Below are 11,848 nucleotides of genomic sequence, written 5' to 3'. Positions count from 1 at the left end.
TAATACTTTCCGTGGGAGGAACGGAGGGGCAACTGTTGAGTTTTCTAGAAGAATAAGACTCCATCAGCAGGAGTCTTAGACTACTGGAAAATCTTTCTTAAGATATTTACTTAAGTGGATAAGCCACTGAAAGCTCAGTAATTGAATAACAAAATAGCGAAATAGAAAATATGTATAAATTAAACATAACTTTGAAGACATCACATGGGGAACTCAAATGATGGCTTTCTAAGAGACTGTTGTTGCTTTTGAGTATTAGAAGTTAAGAATATTCTTTAAAGCACAATATAATAATTGTGGATGATGAATACTAATTTGGCCACATCTATTTTTCTGTTTTTTAACTAGTTTGGGTTCCATCTTCCTTTTTATTGTTCTGTACTATAGAAAAATTCTTTAATTTTTAAATTTCTTCAAAGCTTTTTTGGAGTAGGGTGGGGTATAAATAGTTTTTTAGAAAAATCGGGCTGGGGTGTAGACAATAGGTGTCCCCTGGGGTGAAGATCAGGAAGGGCAGGGTGGAGAAAGTATGCCAGGAAGGACAGAAAGTCCCCTGATAGCATCGTGTCTCTATGAGATCCTGAGCACAGTGTTCTGTGTCATTCCAGACAAAACTGACCTTTGTCTAAAGTGTTATTTTTTTAAAAGCCAATTTTTTTTTGATGCATCAAGGTCCCCTACATCTTAGATAACTGAGATCCAATTGAACTGTACAGTAACATGGTTTTATCCATATCCATAGCTCTCCATGAATGGGACTCAGTGCCTGAGGCTTATACAATAGACAGAAATTGAGGAAAATGAGAGAATTGAACTTGGATAATAATCTTGGAATCTCCTTTAACAGAATCCACTAGAAAGGGATAAAGTACTCTCTCAAGTTGAAAATCAGTCCCATTTTGTCACAGGTGGGCCTTTGTTAGCTTTGTCCTATTTCTTTGCAAAACATAGGTAGACTCTGAACCTCTTTTTGGAGACCCAGAGAGTAAATGCCATTCCTTTTTCCTGGAATTTCAAATAGCTGACTTTGAGCCTCTGGCTGGATTCAGACAGTGATTTCCTTCCCTAATCCTTCCATAGAGTTGTTGGAATTTTTACTCTTTGAGCACCACAGAGATGTCTCTGACACAGGTTCCTGTTAGGGCCTCAGGGTTTATCAATCAACACACAATATTACTGGTCAGCCCATAGGGCTTGTAGGGATGACTTTTGGAGGCATTGGTTTCCTCTTGTGCTCTAATCCTGCTTCTCTAGACTGTCATATGCGGGAGCTGGGTCTCCTGCACAATCAAAGAGCCTATCTTTGAGCCTGGCATATAAGATGTTTTCTAAACGAAAGTATGTACACATCTATCAGAATGGCTAAAACAATATTAATGATAACACCAAGTGCTGGCAAGGATACAGAAAAACCAAATCACTCATACATTGCTGGTGGGAATGTAAACTGTTACAGCCACTCTGGAAAATAGTTGATCAGTTTCTTACAAATGTAAACAAACATTTACTTATCATGTGATCCAGCAATTGTACTCCTTGGATATTTAACTTAGAGTAATAAAAACCTATGCTCACACGAAAACCTGTACATGTTTATAACAGTTTCATTCACAATAGCCAAAAAGAAATAACCTGGATATCCTTCAACAGATTGAACAAACTTTAGTACTTCTATACCATAGAATACTATGTAGCAATAGAAAGGAGTGAACTATTGATATACAGAACAACTTGATAGAACTCAAGGAAATTATCCTGAGTCCAAAAAGAAAAAAAAAAAGCCCATCTAGGAAGATACTCACTGTACAACTTATTTCATATAATAATCTTAAAATAACAAAATTGTAAAAATGGAGAACAGGTTGGTGGATGTCAGGGATTAGGGATGTAGGGAGAAGGAACAGGATGGAGATAGAACTGCTTATAAAAGGCAGCAAGAGAGAGCCTTGTGCTTATATAACTGTTCTGTATCTTGGTGGATATACAAACTTAATCATGTAATTCAATTGTACAAACACACACACACAGAAGTACAAGTTAAAGTAAAGAAATCTAAATAAGATTGGTGGATTGTATTAATGTCAATATTCTGTTTGTAATATTACTTTACAAGCTGTTAGCATTGGGGAAAACTGAGTAAACAATACATGGATCTTGCTGTTTTCTTTCTTACAACTGTATGTGAATCTATAATTAATTAGAATTTCAATAACCATTCATGATAAAAACTCAGCAAACTGGGAATAGAGAGGAACTTCCTCAAATTGATAAATAGCACCTACAAAAGACCTACAGTTTATCATACTTGATAGCAAGAAACTGAATGCTTTCTCTCGATGATTAAGAACAAAGCAACGATGTCCTCTCTCACTATAGTGAAATTCCTAGACAAGAAAAGGAAGTAAAGGGTATATAAATTAGAAAGGAAAAAATACAACTCTATTCACAAATGACATGAAAATCTCAAAGAACCACCACCACCACCACCAACAACAACAACGACAACGACAACAAAAAGCCCTGAAACTAATAAGTGAGTTTGGTGAAGTCACAAGATACAAAGTTAATATACAGAAGACAATTGCTTTCCTATATACCAACAATGAACTATTAGAATTTGAAATTTCAAAAAGCAATTCCATTTAAAATAGCACCCAATAAACAAAATACTTTGGTATAAGGCTAACAAAATAAATGTAGGACCTGTATAGGGAAAATTGAAATACGTTGATGAAAAGAAATCAAAGATCTACATAAATGGAGATACATTCCATGTTCAGGATTGAACACTAATTTGTTAAGATCAGTTCTTCCCAACCAAATTTGTAGATTCACTATAATTAGAAGGAAAATCTCAGCAAGTTATTTTGTAAATAACAAATTGATTCTAAAGTTTATATATAAAGGCAAAGGACCTAGAATAGTCAACACAGTATTGAAGAAAACAAAGTTGGAAGACACACTACCTAATTTCAAGCCTACTATAAGGCTTCAATAATCCAGACAACATGGTATTGATGTAAGAATAGACACATAGATCAATGAAGTCGAGAGTTCAGAAATAGACCCACACAAATATAACCAACTGATCTTTGGCAAAGGAGCAAAATTGATTCAATGGAGAAAAGATAGTTTTCAATAAGTGGTGTTTGAACAAATGGTGATGGTTGTCCCTATGCAAAGAAATGAACCTAGACACATTCATTATACTTTGTATTAAAAGTAATTAAAAATCAATCATAGACCTAAATGTAAAATGAAAAACTATAAAACTTCTTGAAGATAACATAAGAGAATGTCTGCATGACCTTGGGCGTGGTAATGAGTTTTTAAATATAATACTAACAGTACGATCCAGGAAAGAACGATAAACAAGTTGGACTTCATTAAAATTAAAAATGTCTTCTTTGCAAAAGACACTGTAAAAACAATAAAAAGACAGCCAAAGACTTAGAGAAAATATTTGCAAAACACATATATAGAACTTGCATATAAAATATACAAAGAACTGTTAGAACTCAACAAGAAAACAACTCAATTAAAAAAATAAACAGGAGATCTGAACAGTACCTCACACAGAAGATCTACAAATGGTAAATAAGTATATGAAAAGATGCTCAACATCGTTTGTTATTAGAGAATTGCAAATTACAGCAATAACGTGATACCACTACATACCTCTTAGAATGGCTTAAAATCCAAAAACTGAATACTACTGCTGGGGAGGATAAGAAGCACCAGGAACTCTCATTCATTGTTGTTGGAAATACAAAGTGGTAGAGTCACTTTGGGAAATAATGTAGCAGATTCTTATAAAATTAAACATAGTCTTACCACATATGATCCAGCAATCATGCTTCTGATTTGAAAACTGATATCCCAACCAGTTCAAACACTATGGTCACACAAAAACCTACATGAGAATGTTCATAACAGCTTGATTCACAATTGCCAAAAACTAGAAGCAAATAAGACGTCCTTCAATAGGTGAATGACTAAACAAACTGGTATATCCATACAGTGGAATATTATACAGCAATGGAAGGGAAACAAGCTGTTCAAGACATGGATGAATCTTGAATGCATACTGCTAAGTGAAAGAATCCAGTCTGAAAAAAAAATACTGTGAGTCCAATTATTATGAAACATTTTGAAAAAAAATAATGTGAGTCCAATTATTATGAAACATTTTGAAAAAGGCAAAATTATAGAGATAGTAAACAAATCAGCGGCTGCCAGGGATTCAGAGTGGGGGAAGCTTGAAAAGGTGAAACAAGAAGATTTTTTTTTATGGTAGTGAAACTATTACATATGATATTGTAATGATGAATACAAGACATTAAGCATTTTTCCAAACCCATAGAGCTTTGCATCACAAACAGTAAATCTTGATAAATGCAAATTAAGAAAAAAAACATTTAGGAGTTCAGAGATCCCATGATGGAATACAAAATGTGACAAAATTCCAAATGTATGAAACAACTTTACTGAAGTAGGTAGGGAAATAAGGTGCTGACCTAAGTGACTTTGGAAATGACAGGAGTCTATAAGATGAAAAGCAAAAGGAATTATATATAAGTACCATTTCCCATGGGAGTATGGGTTAGCAATTCTGAAACCACTTTACATGCACTATATTGGAATTGAAGAATTCAATAAATGAATGATGGGTGATGGGAATCAGGTTGTTGGAGTGGTAGGTTTCAGATAAGCAAGGGGAAGATGCTAGAATAATCTATGTTGTAATGGATTAGAGTTAGAAATAGCAGTCTGAACTCATGTTTAGATTAATATAGGTACAAGAAGTTACAGGTAGAAATGTATGTGTGTTACTATACACACCCATATTTATCTGCTCTGTAAACTGGGAAGGCCTGAGAGAAATGACACCCTAGTAGGAATAAACATGCCTAGAGCCCAGCTCTTGGTTTCTGATACTATTCTTCAATAAAAGAAACCAGAGCTTCTTGGAGAAAAGACTGATTCTAGGAATGGGACAGGAAAGATACAGTTTGAGCCGAGAGCATATTCTAGTGCCAGGAAATTTTAAAATGCTCAAAAATAAAACAATAACAAAATTCAGAAAACCCCACAATGATAGTCATTTACCATAGAGATATAAGCGCCAACTGAAAGAGCTCCTAATGGCCAAAGCGGGAACAAATTGGGCAATAAAATGAATAAAGTAGTATTGTATTGATATCCTAAGTATAAAATAAATATTTATGAGTCCATACTGATATAAATAAATGATTGAATAAATAAATAAATTGGGGAGATTAGATATATCTCCTATACAGAAGAATTACAAATAATTGATGTACAGAAGAATTACAAATAATTCTACCAGTAAGAGGATGAAACATAATTCCTCACTCCTTAAATATGGGCTAGTATGAAAAAGGGGAGAAAAAAAGAGTTACTTTACAACAGAGAAACCTGACAAACACTGTCTCAGCCAGCAATCAAGGGTAACATCAGCAGTGATAAGTCATATTGATCTGATGTGATAAGGATGGCAGTTTACTTCTCTGGTCTTTCCCCCAGAACACATTACCCTGGTATAACCGTGAGGAAAACATTAGACAAATAGCAATTGAGACATTCTACAAAATAGCAGACCAAGATTCCTCAAAATTCTCAAGAGGCATCAAAAAACAAGAAAGTCTGAGAAACAGTCACAGCTGAGAAAAAAAAAAAAAAATATATATATATATATATATATATATATATATATATAACTGCAAAACATAATATGGTATCCTGAATGGGATTCTAATAGAGAAAAGGGACAGTAGAGGAAAACTGAGGGAATCTCAAGTACGGATTTCGGTTAATAAGAATGTGTCTATTAACTTGTCTATTAATTGTGTCAAATGTGCCATATTAATGGGAAGTGCTAATGACAGGGGAAACAGGATGTGTTGTATATGAACATTCTCTGTGTTACCTTCACAATAATTCTGTAAATCTAAAACTTCTAAAAATAAAAAAATTATTTTAAAATGAAAGGAATGGGTGTGGTCCCTCCACGGTCCTGGAGAGGGTCCCAGTGCACCTGTGCCCAGGATGGGGACAACATCACGCCTTTGCCTTTCCCTCAATTTTTCCTCTCTATTGTGCAGAGGACTCAGTGGTGAGATTATCTAAAGACACTGAGAAAATGGTGGAATATTCACCGTCGTCATTGCCAGAAAGAGCAATTTATAGCTTTGTTCTTAAACTCTCAATTTGGCTTTATACTATATTTCCTGTAGGCTTTCATTCCTGAATTTTGGCTAGACTCTTAGCTTAACATTTTGTCCTCAAAACTTTTGGGCAGTTGCATTACCTATCTACCTCCTTATTTTTATAGTAATCATTTACAGTAACTAGCTATGTGTTCTTATTTGAGTTAACATGAGTACCCCTCCACTCAACTCCATTCATACAGTCACAGGTAACTCTTCTAAAAACCGACAGCAGAAGAAATATCAAGAGAAGCCATCCCAGCATTAAGAGATATTCCTATTAGCAAAGTAAACTAAATGTTCTTTTTTGCATCCAAAGAATGCTACACCAGAATCTGAGTTACATGCAGACATACCGATATCCAGCATTTATAAGTTTTTGAAATAATAATTTTGACCATAATTATTTTGACTATCTCTCTTATTAATACCCAGTATTGAGATGTAAAAAAAGTAAGTTGAACTTCTCTTAGATTAAGTTCTGTTTATATTGTGAATGTTCTCAAATATTAGTTATTAATGGACAGAATAAAGTACTGCATTATCAAAATAAATAAAATGAATGAACTATTGGTACATACAACAATTTGGATGGATCTCAAGGGACTTAGGCTGAGTAAAATAAAAGCCAAACTCAAAAGCTTACATTTATATACCATTTATATAACATATGACAATTTATGTTAAATTTTTGAAATAAAATTATAGAGGTGGAGAACAGATTAGTGGTTGCTAGGGTTTAGGGATAAAGAGAGAAGGGAGGGCATGAGTGCAAACAGGTAGCAGGAAGGATCTGTGTGATGATGAAGCAGTTCTGTATCTTAACTGTAATAGTGATTACACAAATATACACACGTGACAAAATTGCATAGATCTTGTGTAATAGTGATTACACAAATATACACACGTGACAAAATTGCATAGGAGGGGTACTCATGTATTTTTACATACACACAAGTGCATGTAAAGCTGATGAAATTGGAATAAGCTTTGTGGATTGTATAATGTCATTTTTCTGTTTGTGATATGGTACGACAGTTATGCAAGATGTTACCATTAGAGGAAATGAGTAAAGGGCAAATGGAATCTCTCATTGCATTTTTAAAGGTGTTAACTGTTGATTTTATTCATTCTTTTTTCTTATAGACACATAGCTCATATATCCTAAAACTCACCATTTAAAGCATTCGATTCAGTGTTTTTTAGTATAGTCACAGTTACACAACTATCACCACTAATTTAAGAACATTTTCATCTCCCCAAAAGAAACCCATATGCATTAGTAATCTCTCCCCTTTCTCCCCTCCCTTGTCCTCTAGAAACTACTAATCTACTTTCTGTCTCTGTGGATTTGCCTATTCTTGATATTTCATGTATGTGGAATCATACAATATGTGTTCTTTTATATCTGGCTTCTTTCACCTAGCATGATTTCAAGATTCATCCATATTGGAATATATATCAGTACTTCATTCTTTTCTGTGGTTAAGTAATATTCCGTTATGTAGATATGCCGCATTTTGTTTATTTATTCATTAATTGATGGACATCTAGGTGGTTTCCACCTTTTGACTTGTGAATAATGCTGCTGTGAACATTTACATACAAGTTTTTTTTAAACGTTTCCAATTTTCTTGAGTATATGCCTATGAGCAGAATTTTAGGGTCATGTAGTAACTCTATGTTTTACTTTTTTGAAGGATGCTGTACCATTTTCCAAGATGCTGTACCATTTTACATTCCCACTATCAGTGTATGAAAGTTGTGATTTCACCACATCCTCACTAATACATGTTATTGTCTGTCCTTTTGATTATAGCCATCCAAGTGGGTGTGAAGTGGTATTTTATAGTTTTGATTTTCTATTTCTTATTGACTCATTTTCAGTAGCTTTTGTCTTTCTAGGAATTTCTCTATTTCATCTATATTATTTATTGACATACAGTTGTTCATAGTTTTCCCTTATAGTATTTATTTCTGTAAGGTTGAAGTAATTTGAGTCTTCTCTCCTTTTATCTTTGTCAGTCCAACTGAAGGCTTGTCAATTTTGTTGATCTTTTCAAAGAATCAACATTTGGTTTTATCATTTTATCATTTTATCGATTTTCTTTATTGTTTTTATATTCTCTATTTCATTTATTTCCTCTCTAATCTCCCCTCCCTTTTCCTTCCACGTGCTTTGGATTTAGTTTGCTCTTCTTTTTTTAGTTACTTCAGATAAATAGTTAGGTTATTGATTTTAGAATTCTCTTCTTTTAAAATATTAGCACTTACAGCTTCTCTGTATTTTTTTAGCATATGAATCTATGATTATTTCAAAATAAAAACTTAAGAAGAAAGTATGTACTAATGCTATGCCAAGGGAACTGTGTATGTTGATGACTCAGCCATTGTGCCTACCCTCAAGGAGCTTAGTCTGGCAGAGAAATATACAAATAGAGTGATTCAGGAGATGAGGTGATGGTACCTGCTGTAGAGATAACAGAAAACATTGAAGAATGTCCAGGACAACCATGAAGGCACAATTGAGGGCTTATATGAATGAAAGAGTGATGCTTTCATGATGGGAATTCCATACTCACGCCAGTTCCTAAGAAGGCTGTCACTTATTTCTCCTCAGATCTTTAGGGGCCACAACTGAAGCCATTTGGGACATGGATAGGACCACATTCTGATTAAAGCTAATGTTCCTAGCTGAGGGCTTTTCTCTTCAGCTCAAAATGTTCAAAGATAGCCCATTTCCTACCACGTTGCTGAAATTGTAAAAAAAAAACATTCAAGTTGACTTCCTTTATAAAAGAATGATGTGAAACAGGAAGGATAGCCTAAAAAAATTGTCAGAGTTGCTAATACTGACAACATTTCCTTTAACTTTAATTTTGAAATAATTTCGGACTTACCAAAAAAGTTACATAAACAGTACAATGAATCCTCTTTACCCAACTCTCTCAACACTGACAAATTTTAACAATGTGGACTGGGTTTCCAATACTTGTCTCATGTGTTTATTTATTCACTAAAAATTTTTAAAAATTACGGTTGATATTAAATATTATATTAGTTTAAGGTGTACAGCATAGTGATTAGGAATTTATATAACTTATGAAGTAATTCCCCTGGTTAAGCCTCATACCCATCTGGCATCATACATAGTTATTACAATAATATTGACTATATTCCCTATGCTGTACTTTACATCCCCACGACTGTTTTGTAATTGCCAATCTGTACTTCTTAATCCCTTCACCTTTTTCACCTAACCCCCAAACCCCCTCCCATCTGGCAATCATTAGTTTGTTCTCTGTATCTATGAGTTTGTGTTTGTTTAGATTGTTTATTTTGTTTTGTAGATTCCACATATAAGTGAAGCCACATGGTATTTGTCTTTCTCTGTCTGACTTAGTTAGCATAATACCCTCTAGGTCCATTCATATTATCATAAATAGTAAGATTTTGTTCTTTTTATGGCCTAGTAATATTCCATTGAATATATGTACCACACCTCTTTTATCCAATCATCTATCGATGGATGATAGGTTACTTCCATATCTCGACTATTGTATATGAAATGTCCTTCTTTGTCTCTTCTTATAGCCTTTGTTTTAAAGTGTATTTTCTCTGATATAAGTATTGCCACCCAAGCTCTTCTTTTTATTTCCGTTTGCATGAAATGTCTTTTTCCATCCCTTTATTTTCAGTTGGTGTGTGTCTTCCAATCTGAAATGAGTTTCTTGTAGACAGTATATGTAAGGGTTTGTTTTCTTATCCATTCAGTCACCTCATGTCTGCTGACTGGAGTGTTTAATCCATTTACAATTAAAGTAATTGTTGACAGATATGTGGTTATTGCCATTTTATTATTCATATCTTTGATTTTTTTCCCTTCTTCTTATTAAAGCAGTCCCTTTAACATTTCTTGTAATACTGGTTTGGTGGTGATGATCTCTTTTAGCTTTTCCTTGTCTGGGAAGCTCTTTATCTTTTCTTCAATTTTAAATGATAGCCTTGCTGGGTAGAATAATCTTGGTTGTAAGTCCTTGCTTTTCATCGCTTTGAATATTTTGTGCCAATCCCTTCTGGCCTGCAAAGTTTCTGTTGAGAAATCAGCTGACAGTGTTATGGGAGCATAATTAACTGCTTGTACATAATTAACTGCTTTTCTCTTGCTACTGTTAAGATTCTTTCTTTGTCTTTAACCTTTGACACTTTAATTATGTGTCTTGGTATGGGACTCTTTGGGCTCATCTTGTTTGGGACTCTCTTTGCTTTCTGGATTTACATGTCTAGTTTCTTTGTCCAGTTATGGAAGTATTTTGTCATTATTTCTTCAAATAGCTTTTAGTCCCTTGCTCTCTTGTCTTTTCTTTTGGTATGCCTATGATGCAAGTGTTGTTACACTTGATGTTGTCCCAGAGCCTTTTAAACTATCCTCATTTTGGGAGATTCTTTTTTCTTTTTGCTGTTCTGATTGGGTGTTTTCTGCTACCTTGTCTTCCAAATTGCCAGTTTAATTCTCTGCTTTATCTAATCTGCTGTTGATTTCATCTTATGTATTCTTCATTTTGGTTATTGTATTCTTTATTTATGAATGGTTCTTTTTTATGGTTTTTATCTGGTGTAAGTTCTCAGTGAGTTCATCTATTCTCCTAATTTCATTGAGCATCCTTATATCTAGTGTTTTGAACTCCGTATCTGTTAGATTGCTTGTCTCCATTTCAGTTAGTTTTTTTTTTTTTTTTGGAGTTTTGTCCTGTTCTTTCATTTGGGACATATTTCCTTCGTTTCCTCATTTTGGCTGCCTCTCTGTGTTTGTTTCTATGTATTAGGTAGATCTGCTACATCTCTCAGTCTTTGCAGGGTGGCTTTATGTAATAAGTGTCCTGTAGGGCCCAGTGGTGCATCCTCCCTGGTCACCTTGTGTGGAGTGTGTGAGCCCTCTCGTTGTAGTTGAGCCTTGATTGCTGTTGGCACATCACTGGATGGGACTGATCATCAAGCTGACTGGCTGTGAGGACAGGTTATGATAACAGAGAAGCTGTTATGTGGTGACTGATCCCATGGAGTGGGATTTATTTTAGTGGGGTTCTGGTGACTGCCAAGTCTACCCTTTAGGTGTGTTGTGTGTGGAGCTAATTGGGTGGTGCTCTGGTGTGGTCTGAAGCCGGCCACCAGGTGTGCTTGTTCTGGGGCCTCTTGGCAGAGTCTCCAATGCAGATCCAGATCAACCACTGCCTGTGCCTGGCCAAGGACCACCTGGTAGGAGCTACACAGTGATCTGCAGTTGGTGGCTACCTGTGCTGGACTTGGAGGAGTATGGGAGAGGCTATACTATGAACTGAGGCCAGCTGTCACTAGTTTGAGGGCAGCTTAGCAAGAGTTATAGGGCATGCTGAGGCCAGCCACTGTTTGTTGGGTTTGTGGACCTTTGAGAGATTTTAGAAAGGTTCACAGTGTGGGCCAAGGCCAGTAGCTTGTGAGGAACAACCATTGAAGGAGGTTACGACTGGTGCGTGGGTTGGGTGGGTCTCAGGGAATCACCAGATCGAGGCCAGTGTTGTTAGCCAAGCTGATAGGGACTCAGATATGGCACCTGCGTATGGCTGCTGGCTTTATGGGAG

The 11,848-nt window shown here is 35.2% G+C and overlaps 1 pseudogene; it reads left to right on the top strand.

The window, feature by feature from the left end:
* The first annotated feature begins 6,163 nt into the window (after positions 1-6,163).
* LOC105308404 lies at positions 6,164-6,569 on the top strand (annotated as a pseudogene).
* The last annotated feature ends 5,279 nt before the right edge of the window (positions 6,570-11,848 follow it).

Source organism: Pteropus vampyrus, unplaced genomic scaffold (assembly GCF_000151845.1).
Source record: "Pteropus vampyrus isolate Shadow unplaced genomic scaffold, Pvam_2.0 Scaffold571, whole genome shotgun sequence".
Classification (NCBI taxonomy): domain Eukaryota; kingdom Metazoa; phylum Chordata; class Mammalia; order Chiroptera; family Pteropodidae; genus Pteropus; species Pteropus vampyrus.
Note: the sequence above shows the minus strand (reverse complement) of the source record. Positions and strands in the feature narration are given on the sequence as shown.